Source organism: Globicephala melas, chromosome 12, assembly GCF_963455315.2.
Source record: "Globicephala melas chromosome 12, mGloMel1.2, whole genome shotgun sequence".
NCBI classification, from domain to species: domain Eukaryota; kingdom Metazoa; phylum Chordata; class Mammalia; order Artiodactyla; family Delphinidae; genus Globicephala; species Globicephala melas.
The window spans coordinates 33,968,022-33,979,255 of record NC_083325.1 but is presented as its reverse complement, the minus strand read 5'-3'; the positions used below and the strand labels follow the sequence as shown (position 1 = coordinate 33,979,255).

The window sequence follows — 11,234 nt, the reverse complement described above, 5'->3', positions numbered from 1 at the left end:
TTGAAGTTGACTGAGCCCGCAGTAGGTACATACTTTAAAATCCGGTTTTATGATCATGTTTCACTGGAGTGCTGTTTCCGAACAGAAGAATTTTGTTTTCTAACCGAACTGGGCTATACCAATTAAAATTGCAAAGTCTACAATGAATTGAACATGATTAATTTGACAACAGAAAAGTTCTTTTTTGGCGGGAGGGGTGGCAGATGTATGCTATTTGGACTGGGAATAACTTCTACACGTAGAATTTTAAGTATTTGAGATATTTTATTGTTCAGAGAAAAGTTGCTGATTTCATCACAACTGTAAGTCTAGCAAAAATGGAGCCTGGAAGAGTAAACTGGTTCAGAGCTGAGGCAGAAACTGGTAACCTCTGACCTCTGCCTTTTACTGGAAAACGATATGCAGCATAAATCCACGGGGCCTACTTCCTTTCAAGTGTGCGTATGTCTATGTTATGGTGTTGCTGTTCACAGCACTATAGCTAAGATGAGGTCAGCATTTCCATATGAAGCCCTACTTTCAGAATTCAGCTCGCACCAAGGGTTTTCAGAAGGGTGTAGATGGACTCTCGATTCTTTTTCCTGTACTCCAGAGTTGCTACATGGGGCCGTAGCCTAGTGTTTTGTTTGTTTGTTTTTCTTTTTCACGTCTTGCTTTTTAAGGCTCCCGTCAGGAGGGTCGTTTGGCTGCTACTTTGAAGGCTTGTAAACTGCTGAAATGCATTTGTTTAAAATGGAAACATGAGTTTTCTTAAACATCATCTGATAAAAGGACTTTCAGAGGGCAAATGCCCCACCCCAGTTCTTCCCCTCTGACCTGTCGGAACAAGGAATCAGGAATTTCTCAGGTTCCTTTCTCCTTCAACACGTGTTCTCTAAAGGCCAATTTAATAGTGAATGTGACTGTAAGCCGTATACCCTTCACATTACCAGGGTTTTCCACTTACATCGTTCCTCCTTCTGTTTTTTCATATAAGACCACCACCTCATTTTTCTTTTTAAAAGCATTTTCATATACATAGTCTCATTGGAATGACCTCAGTTGAACCTGCCTAAAACAACTGTGGTGGCGGATAAAACAGGTCTAGCCCCATTTGACAGAGGAGGGACAGAAGCTGTGGATGAGCTGAGCGATTTGTGGAAGCCCTGGTGTAGCAACAGGCCTAAAATTTCAGGCCTGCCCCTCCCCCCCCCACCCGCCCCTCCCCGCACTGCCCTCTCCTGGGCAGTGCGATTTATTCCCTGCTAAACGCGGAATGATGCCTGGAAGTGTCGCTGTAACAACTTCGGTGCATTTCCATGCCAACCACAACGCTTCTCAACTCTCTTTTTCATCCCTGGGACCTGTGGAGCTGGGTCTTTGTGCAGCCTTCGGATTAGCTGTGCACAGTGGCTTTTCCGTGTTCTCCTGTCTGCCTTTTCTGGCAGCCATGGATGTGTAAACTGTGCCAGCAATTGGCCTGTAGTGCATGTGTCCTAAATAGTTATTTACACAGTTTGACTCCATTTTAGTCAACTGGGTAAATAACAGCCCTCTTCAAAAGATTTATAAATCCATAAATATGTCTTTATACATACCCAATAGACAGAAATAACTCAATCTGTCCAGAACACATCCAAAGAGGTGTTTCCCTCACAGACGGGAGTAATACATATTTTAAAACTTTCTCTGCTGTATTATTTGTACCACATTTCTTTTCTCCTCATTCCTTTGCAATGTTTGCCCCTTCATTATGGCACCCAGGGTACAAAAAAAAGAAATCCCCTAGGCTTTGGTCCTCTGTTAAATAACCTTGTCTGTGGTACAAGGTGGGCATGTAACAGGCTCTGTCCTGTTCTTCTGGACTTTCAAAGTAAAGCAAAGAAAATCGGTCATCCAGGAAGTTTGTAATGTTCTGACAGATTTCAAGATACAGTAACAGTTCCTAGTTAGAGTTCCAGCAATCGGGGGTATTTTTGAGCGTCTGACGAGTTGCCAAATGAGTGGCTCTTGGGGTTGATAGAGTAGCTTGAGTCCACATTTTTTACCTAAGCATAAAAAAGTAAAGTACAAAATCCAACCCTGGGCATTCTGAAGGGCATATATGTGAAGTATGTAATAGGAAAATGGGAAAGATATTATTATTCAGGGATTTGATGTTTATTCATGATTTACATAATATATCTCTCCCGCAACTCAAATTATTTATCATGGCAACTCTTCTTATGGCATCTACATTCATTTCATAGGAACACTTGTGGCCCCCTGCAGGAAATCGATTCTTTAATAGCAAAAGCGCCTTTAAATGGGCATTTAAAAGGAAGGCCTAACCTCTGTGTTTGGTTGGGGACTCTGCTGCTGCAGCCGGGACATTGATTTTGTCTACTTTTTAACTTCCTCAAAGCACTTGCAAAGATATGAGATTGGATTCTTATTTTCTCACTGTCAATGATTTGCTATTTTCCCATTTCAGAAGAGAGAAAAGTAAAGCTCAGAAATACTGAAGTGAGTCACCGTGAGAGTCACCTCCGGATCTTGGTCTCTTGCCTTTGTAACTACTTTAGGATGGGGTGTTTTCAGGACCCCCAAGCAGAGTCTCATAAGATGAGGTGCACATTGGCAGATACTGTTCTCTTTCATGTGTCTTTTTTTATCCTACTGTGTGTGGCTGCCCTACTGACCATAATCAGGGTCTATTGTAGGAAGCGTGTAGTCTGGACAGGAGAACACCAAGCAAATCTGGTGCCTTTCCCCACCGGATTGTACTCCTCCCCAGGAGGGCTGCCACGGACACTGTATAACCCATGAGCAGCCTTAGCTGTGCTTGACCACATTTTGAGTTTGGGCACGTCTCTGTTTTGGGTTGAAAGTCAAGAGAGACGAATACATGATAGTAATAAAATAACGTATTACGGGCTGTCAGTCAGTGTAGGTATTTCATCCGTCACTTTGTAGAGGAGGTCACAGAGGTTCAGAGAGGCTGAGAGACTTACCCAAAGTCACATACTGGTTGGTGGTACAGTAGGGACTTGAACCCATACCGTCTGACTCCAAAGCCCAAGCTTCTATTTGATGTGATACTGGAGTGTGACTAAGAATGGGAAACAGATCACTCGAGGGCCATTCTTTCTGTTATCGATTCAGGGACTCTTCCCCCAGTGTCTGCACTGGGCCTGGCACTCCGCTCTGTAACAGTGACAGAGCTGTGAATAAAACAGAATCAGCATTAGCCTCAAGGGGGTTCTACTCTGCCGGGGACTGAGAATCCAGTTTTGTGTGCTGAGTAGAATGATGATCGAGCTATTTACAGAGAAGCAGGATGATTGATATGATTAATTTGTATTATGTATTAAGAGCCTCTACCATTTCACTCATTCTGAAATTTATTGAATTGAGAAGAGGAGCCTACAAAACAAGTAAAGACATTTCTCTTGCAGAACGTTTCCCACTTCAAGCTCATCTCGTTTTCCTCTTTTGTGAGGAAACAGAAAGTCTTATTTCTACATAGAAATTTGATGTGAAACATTTCAGCCCTAAAGGACTTGACTTGGCCTCTAGAACTTCTAAAACGCACTTATGAACTTCTTTGAGGGCCAGGACTCAGATCAACAATAGTATCTTTGCTCCCACTAAAAAAACAAAACAAACAAACAAAAAAAAGCAAAACCAGCATGTTTCTGTAAAGAGGAACAATTGAAAAGCATTGCTATTTCTTTATAATAAAATGTATCAGTAGCGGTCAGTGCCTCCCACTGTCCCCTCCCCTCCACGCCAGCTTTTGTAGGAGTTCAGGCAACCTATAGGCAGAAGGCAATTCCATTTATTATTGAAGGGAATCTCGAGGCGGTCGTTTCAGACCTGTGAAGCCAGCAGGCAGAGCAGGGTGAGAGGGAGCAGGGGTGTGAGGCAGGCAGACGGATGTAGGGAAGGGCCGCATTTTGTTCCAGATGACTAAGCAACGATTTATATACCCGCTCGTCTTTTTACATGAAGAAGAAAAGTAATAACAGCCCAAACCCAGGCATTTGAAACAGTCAGCTGTCTGATGAATAATGGGATAGGTGGGAAGGAGCTCTCTGATTGGATGTCTTAATGAGCAATTTCGCACAGAGTTTGGGCTGCTGTTCCCCTTGACCTTTGCCCTTTATTGACCAAACTGACACTTCATTTTTCACATACTTCCAATTATGTCTCGGCTTAAGTGTTGCCCTCCCTCCTTTATTTCTTTCCTATGGACAACTTGAGAGTAGTTGAGGCCACGGAAGATATTTTAATTTGAAAAACTACCGTAACAACTCAGGTTTAGGATACAATCTGTAATCCGCAGTTTTTCGGATGAAGACACAAAGTGAATACTGCTTGTTTTGAAACAGTTTTCTGTCTTTCTTTTTTTTTTTTAATCTCAACTTATTTTAAAAACAAAATGTTTATAATAACCTAAGAACCCTGAAAAGGAAGAAAAATGTTTAAAAAGTAGGATTTTTTTTTTTTTTCCTTTCATCTGTCTGTTGGTCAGAGTGACTTGAATGATTTTAGATCTGTTCACACTTACCTCTTAAGCCTTGTTCTTCTCCGGGAACAACTTATATTTCAATGGCACTAGAATGCATATTGAAAAATATGCTTTGGTGAGAAGAGAAAAGGAAAATATAATTGTGACCACAGGCCTTAGCCCTTGAGCCACTGCAGCCCTGTGTGGTACTTGAGTTACATTTAATGTTGTATTCAAATTAAAGTGTGGTCTTTGCTTGCAGTGGCAGGCAGAATAGGAAAATGATTTCCTGATGGGAAAAGTCAGGTGTAAAAAAGAAAGGGGAAGTCATTACACGCTGCAAATCCATGTTATCCAAAGGTCCATATTATTAACTTATCAAACACGTTGAATTAGATGTATGGACAGAGAATTGTTTTCCCAAGAACACCCCATCCTCTAGTCACCTTACCTTTTATTGACTCATTTAATGTGAGTAACCGTTTTCTGTTCTCCATTTGCTTGACTTCTAGCATCATGAAAGCAGATCGTCTTAAAACAAAGAAAAGTAACTTCATCATCTAAACGTCATAACTGTTTATTTAGGGGCATGAACTTGGCCATGAGTGTTTTCACAGAAAGTGCGTCTTCTCACTATTAGGCTGCATCAGTAGTAAACCTGGTCATTGCTTTTCATCTTAAACAACTGAAAAATTCATTTGAAATTATTTACTCCCAAATAGATTTCCCTCTAACACAGAAGTATTTGTCTCAAGTAGATGAAGTGTTACCTACTTTATTATGTAGCCCTCTGGCATATCCATCGCATATTTTTACTATAATATGGTAATAAAAGAATGTAAAAGGCAGACAAAGGTTCTATCTTTTTCTGTAAGGTGACCTCTGTTACCAAGTAACTGCTTTACTTATGAGCTTATTAAAAACTCAAAAAATGAGCTTTTCATACTTCACGGGCATTGATGTGAAAATGAGCTGTCCTGTGAGTGGTTTTCTTGATCATTTTTAGAACAATTGATTAGCCAAAGAGCTCTGTCATTAGTTGACATTGACTGATAGCAATTTGTCACGAGCTCTGAAGGTCAGCTAGACAGTTGGAGTTTCAGCCTGCTTTTGATTGACCTTTACAGAGTCCATCCTCATGTGACTGGGTTTGAATGGGTCTGACCCTCGATTGGAAAAGGCAGGGTATTAGTCAGCAGGATCATTTCGTATATTTTCTGTTGATTGCTCATTTTTATTTATGTGTGAACTCAAGGTCTGGATAGCTTATCACATTTTGTACTCTAGTTTTTGAAACTTAAGAGGTGTGATACTTGTTAAGTATGGCCTTAAAACCACAATTCTGTTTTCCCTCTGGTTTGCAATGTTACGGTGGACTTGGTATGTGATGTAGACTTTGCTGCCGACACTTGCCGTTGTCACCTGTGCAGATACTGGGATTTTGTTGCCTGTGATGGGTTGGAATTTTGTTCTTGCTGTGATTGTTTCTTAAGAGATACCAACTCCAGTGTGGCTTGTAGGACTTCTGAAATTATACACCAGTTCTCTGACTTTCCTAGAATTAATGGCATCGGTCTCTCAAGAATCCCGTGATAGTTTAAAAAATGAGTGGTAAAGAATTCTATGAATAATGATGTTATGTCAGTTCATCAGGAAGTCCTACAGCCAGAAGGTATGAAAACTTTTTAGAGAGGTATCTTCTCTTCAGTTTCACTCAGTCTGCTGTAAATTAGAGAAAGCTTTTCTGGCTATAACAACATTGGCGTTTCACCGAGAGTGGGATATATTTTCTATTGTAGTGGACCTGGAAGTTAATGATTCATAATGCTTAGTTCTTTCTTTCCAAGACCGTTAAGTATTTTTCAAAAGCACATCTCGTGTAGAAGAATATATTCCACACTCTTATTAATAACATGCATTTTACTGCCTTATGTAAATAATAAAAATGGTGACCTGAGCTTTAAAAACCCAGATCCTACTGTGTAATTATTTAATTCAGTTTCCAAATAAGGCCTTTTTTTTCTCTTATTCTCTCTCACCTTCCCTTCTTCTCTTGATTCTGCATTGGGTTTTAAACTATAAGCAATAACTTGTTTTTCAGGTCCATCCTCCTAGACATTCCAGGGCCACCGCACAGCTGAAACATGTGTTTCAGTTTCTACCCAAGAAAATAAACCAGGAGAGGATCCATTGTCCCCAGTGGGGGATTCTTCACAGGGTGTCATTCTTGGCAAGGCAGAAGTGAGGAAGTTAATTTGAGGGAAGCATCCATTTAATACAGCCCAAGGAGATAAAAAGAGTTTAGAATTATAATCACTTCTGCAGATGAGCCAAAATATGATCACAAGTTGTACTTAAGGAGGGAAATATAAATGTATGCATTCTAGTCAAGTCATCAGAAATGGATTAAGCACTGACTGTGTGGAAGGTGTGCTGTGTGAGGCTATAAAAATGAGTAGGTCATAGTAGTTGCCCTCAGGAAGTTCGTGTGTGCTCCCAAGAGCGTCAAGCATATGCAAGTGAAATATTTGCTAAATGCTGACTATTCTTAGGGAGCTGTGAGTGTGTTTATTTCACAACACACCAGTGACCCAGACACAGTGAACTCTGTGGTCAAGGCTGTTGACTGAAACACAGAGTGGGTAGGATTTGGCCTAACTTGCAGAGGGACACCTCTACCTTCGTCCTCTGACTGCCATATAAGTTCAGCATCTCTGGGCCCTAGGAGGCCACTCTAGGGAACTTGGTTCAGTTTTCCCGTGTGGCCACCCGGGGCCTTTGCTGTTTGAACTAGTGGATCATCATTGCTTTCTCCACCTTTAGTCCTGTGGCTGCTGACTCATACTGGTCTTCTTCAGGGGACCTTGACATTTTCTTGGGGGAGGGGACCCCTTTGGCAATTTGGTGAAGTCAGTGGATACCTAGTCAGAGTAATATTTTTATTAACACACAAAATAAAATACATAAGATTATAAGGGAAACTAATTATATTGAAATCCAGTTATCAAAATATTTTATTTTTAAAAATAAATAAATAAATTTATTTATGGCCGCGTTGGGTCTTCATTGCTGCGCACGGGCTTTCTCTAGTTGCGGTGAGCGCGGGCTGCTCTTCGTTGCGGTGCGCGGGCTTCTCATTGTGGTGGCTTCTCTTGTTGCGGAGCACGAGCTCTAGGCACGCAGGCTTCAGTAGTTGTGGCATGCAGGCTCAGTAGTTGTGGCTCACAGGCTCTAGAGCTCAGGCTCAGCAGTTGTGGTGCACAGGCTTAGTTGTTCCGTGGCATGTGGGATCTTCCCAGACCAGGGATTGAACCCGTGTCCCCTGCATTGGCAGGCGGATTCTTAACCACTGCACCACCAGGGAAGTCCTAACAAAGTATTTTAAAACACAAATCGTAATATAGTGCTATAAGTGCCTTGTTTTAATATGCATTAAGTAACAAGGTCTAGCAATAATTCTATTGTCTATCACGTTTTTGAAATAGTGATGAATGTAAATGGTGTTTTAAGATATTTGTAACAACTGTATTGTATTATGTGAATATGATTTCCATGGGTGACGAAGTCACAGGTCCTACTAATAGTTCTGTGGTTTGTTACGTACCTAGATACACACTTGAAGTAAATGCTACTTGCAGTTAGAGGTTAGTGAGAATAAAAGGTTAATTTTTTTTTCCCTTCCAAGTACTTGGATCTTATAAATTCTAACCATGGATCCCCTTGTAGTGGGAGGGTCTACGTAGTCCAGGTTAAAAACTTCTAAACTAATTTGTGTCATCTGCAGGAAGTATTCTGTGAACCCCCAGATTGGAGGAAGTGATCCTCTTCTGTGTTGTCAGGGCATCCTGTGTTTTATCGTTGCTCATATATTGAAATGAGCCATTCATGCATCAGCCTCCCCAGGATGCCCCCTGGGAAGGGACTATGTCTTCTTCATCTTTAACTCTCCTGTGCCCAGCATAGTTATGACACATGGCCACTGATGGATAATTATTTATTGAAGAGGGTTGGGAACCCTCTCATGCTTTCAAACTGTGATTACACTACATTCCCTCAGGACTGATTTCTTTTGGGTGCCAGATGGCTAATCTCACATGGTAATCTCTGTCAAGATGTAAATAGACACGTAGGTCTTGTGTGTTCCCACCCGCAGAAAGGCATTTTAACCGGGGCACTCAAGGAAAGATTTGACAGGTAGCTCTTTCAGAAGTTGGTGGTAGATGGGTTTGCGGATGTACCTTAAATCACAGCATCCACATAGTTGCTGGTTCTGCCTACTCCTACCCTTGAGTTCCACCCTCTGGCCCTGAATGGGCTTCCAGTAGAGGATGGGTGGGGACTGGCTACAGCATTTCAGTATCTTTTGAGGGATCTTAGGGTAGAGGTTAAGGATGAATTACAGGAGTAACTGTGCCACCCTGGGAGGATGCTTTTATGTCCTGTGCTGTTCCCAGCAGCAGACATGATTGCATTCCCTGGGATGTGATATTTAGCTCTTCTCCTGAATTTATCTCTCTCCCTCATGACTGCTAGCACTAATTAAGGATAGTGGTGGAGGTTTTGGCTGTTGGCCGAGCAAAAACTAACCCAAACAGTAAATTTATGCCAAGCGTTTTCCTTAAAAAGAGGTGGGCGTTGTCTACCTCTTACATTGATTGGTCCCAGAAGTGTAGTTGATAAGTTGGGGTTTGCTCAAGTGTCTGGCTTTGTGGATTAGTTCAGTCTTGCAGATAATTTTCCGTAATTACTTAACCTAAAAGCATTCTGTTTGATTAGTACAATTAGCTTTAGCCTTCCCACATTTACCAATATCAACCTGTATGCATTCCTAGACGAAGCTTATTTTATCTCCTAACAAAGAATGGAAGAGGTAGAACTTCCTTCTGCTTATTCCCATATCAGGAGAAAAAGAGAACATGACCTTATCTAGAAAATCTTAAATTTTCTTCAAAATCATATATTTTTAAGAAAGGGAGAATTGAAGAGTGAATGCAGAAAACATTGAATTTGCCAATAGGTTTGTAGCTAGATTATTAACATTAATCAGTTCTCTCTCTTTAAACATTTCATTTGTTTTAGTTTGACTCTTTCCTTGAGTTCCCCTATTACAATGCATCTGTGAGAGCAGGACAGTTAGCACCTTGTACCTTGTGCCCTTTTGTACTTTGATACCTTGGGAGAAAAAGGATATATCTTAATTTTACAATGCTTTTACATATTTTCCTTTCCTTTCTATGAAAGGATTTAAGGAAATTAGCAAAAGTATACAATAGGATTCAACTGAAGTAGATGAAGATATCAGAATGAAAGGAAAATAAATGAGAAGTCAGTCTTAAGGGTAGTAAGGAACAATATGAATTATAGGATCATGTCCATTTGCTAGAAGTAGGCAGTTAATTTGGCTCTGAGCTTCCTAGCAGCCAAAATGAAGAGTGAAATATAATTAGTTACAAGCTTTAGAGCATCCATGGAGGTGTTGCTCAGAAGAATCCCTTTGACAGGCATTAGGACCCACACGTGCTCACCCAGGAAATCCAGTGAGGTGGCATAGGCTGACATCCTAGCAACACCTGTAGGGCTCCTCTACATTCCCCTCAGCTCCTAGCACAGTACTGCAAATAGAGTAAGTACTTGATAAATATTTGATTGATTTGTTCGGATGTCTGGATTTATATTCAGCCCATTTGCACTTTCACTCCTTGATATCTAAGCCTGTCTTGATTTCCGTAGTCGAAACAGATGACAGCCTGTCTTCATGTGAGCCACAGTGCTGATCATTTCGCGATGCCATGAGACCTTTTCCCACTTTTCCATCTCCTTCTTCTGACCATTTCATGGTGAGCCAACTCCATTCTTTTTTCCCTGCACCTGGGGCTTGGGATGCAGGCGAGAACGCTCTTGTCCTTCTCGTTATTATCCTCTGAAACAGGGTTAATGGAGCCAGAGAGATTCAGATAAGTGACGGTGAAAATGGAGATGTCGAGGGACTGAGGTGGGACACCGGGATGGGAAGATGCAGGGGCCACGGTCTTTAACAACGGAAGTTCTGATGGAATATGATTTCAACCTATAAAATAGGAGCAGACTGTGTGTTGTGAATATTTGGATTACCAAGCACTCAGAACATCTCCTTATGTGAAAGGAATTCTTTTAGTGCCAATAAAAGGTATTGTTTTGGGACTTCCCTGGTGGCGCAGTGGTTAAGAATCTGCCTGCCAATCCAAGGGACACGGGTTCGATCCCTGGTCCGGGGAGATTCCACATGTCACAGGGCAATTAAGCCCGAGAGCCACAGCTACTGAGCCCATGTGCCACAACTACTGAAGCCCGCGAGCCTAGAGCCCATGCTCTGCAACAAGAGAAGCCTCCGCAGTGAGAAGCCCACGCACCGCAATGAAGAGTAGCCCCCGCTCGCTGCAACTAGAGAAAGCCAACACACAGCAACGAAGACCCAACGCAGCCACAAATAAATAAATAAAAATTTTAAAAAAGGTGTGATTTGATATTGTGAATTTTAAGCTGATGAGAGGAATTCTCCCAAAAGGAGAAAAGGTGAAGACAGAAATAGCCCCATTCACTAACTCACTGAGTACTAATTGAATGTCCACTATGTAGTAGCCCATTGCTAGATGTGAGAATTGAGAGTGAAAGAGGCTATTCCTGGCATCAAGAAGCTGGCAGTCCTGTGGCCGAGCAGACAGTTCACACATGGTAGGTTAAGTCTCGTGATTCAGTGGGCTCAGTGTAATTTGGAAGCAGAGGA

The 11,234-nt window shown here is 41.6% G+C and overlaps 1 protein-coding gene across 1 annotated transcript in view; it reads left to right on the top strand.

The window, feature by feature from the left end:
- Window positions 1-11,234, top strand: part of MEIS1 (Meis homeobox 1) — a 136,397-nt gene that overhangs the window by 29,432 nt on the left and 95,731 nt on the right. The gene's annotated exons all lie outside the window — the stretch shown is intronic.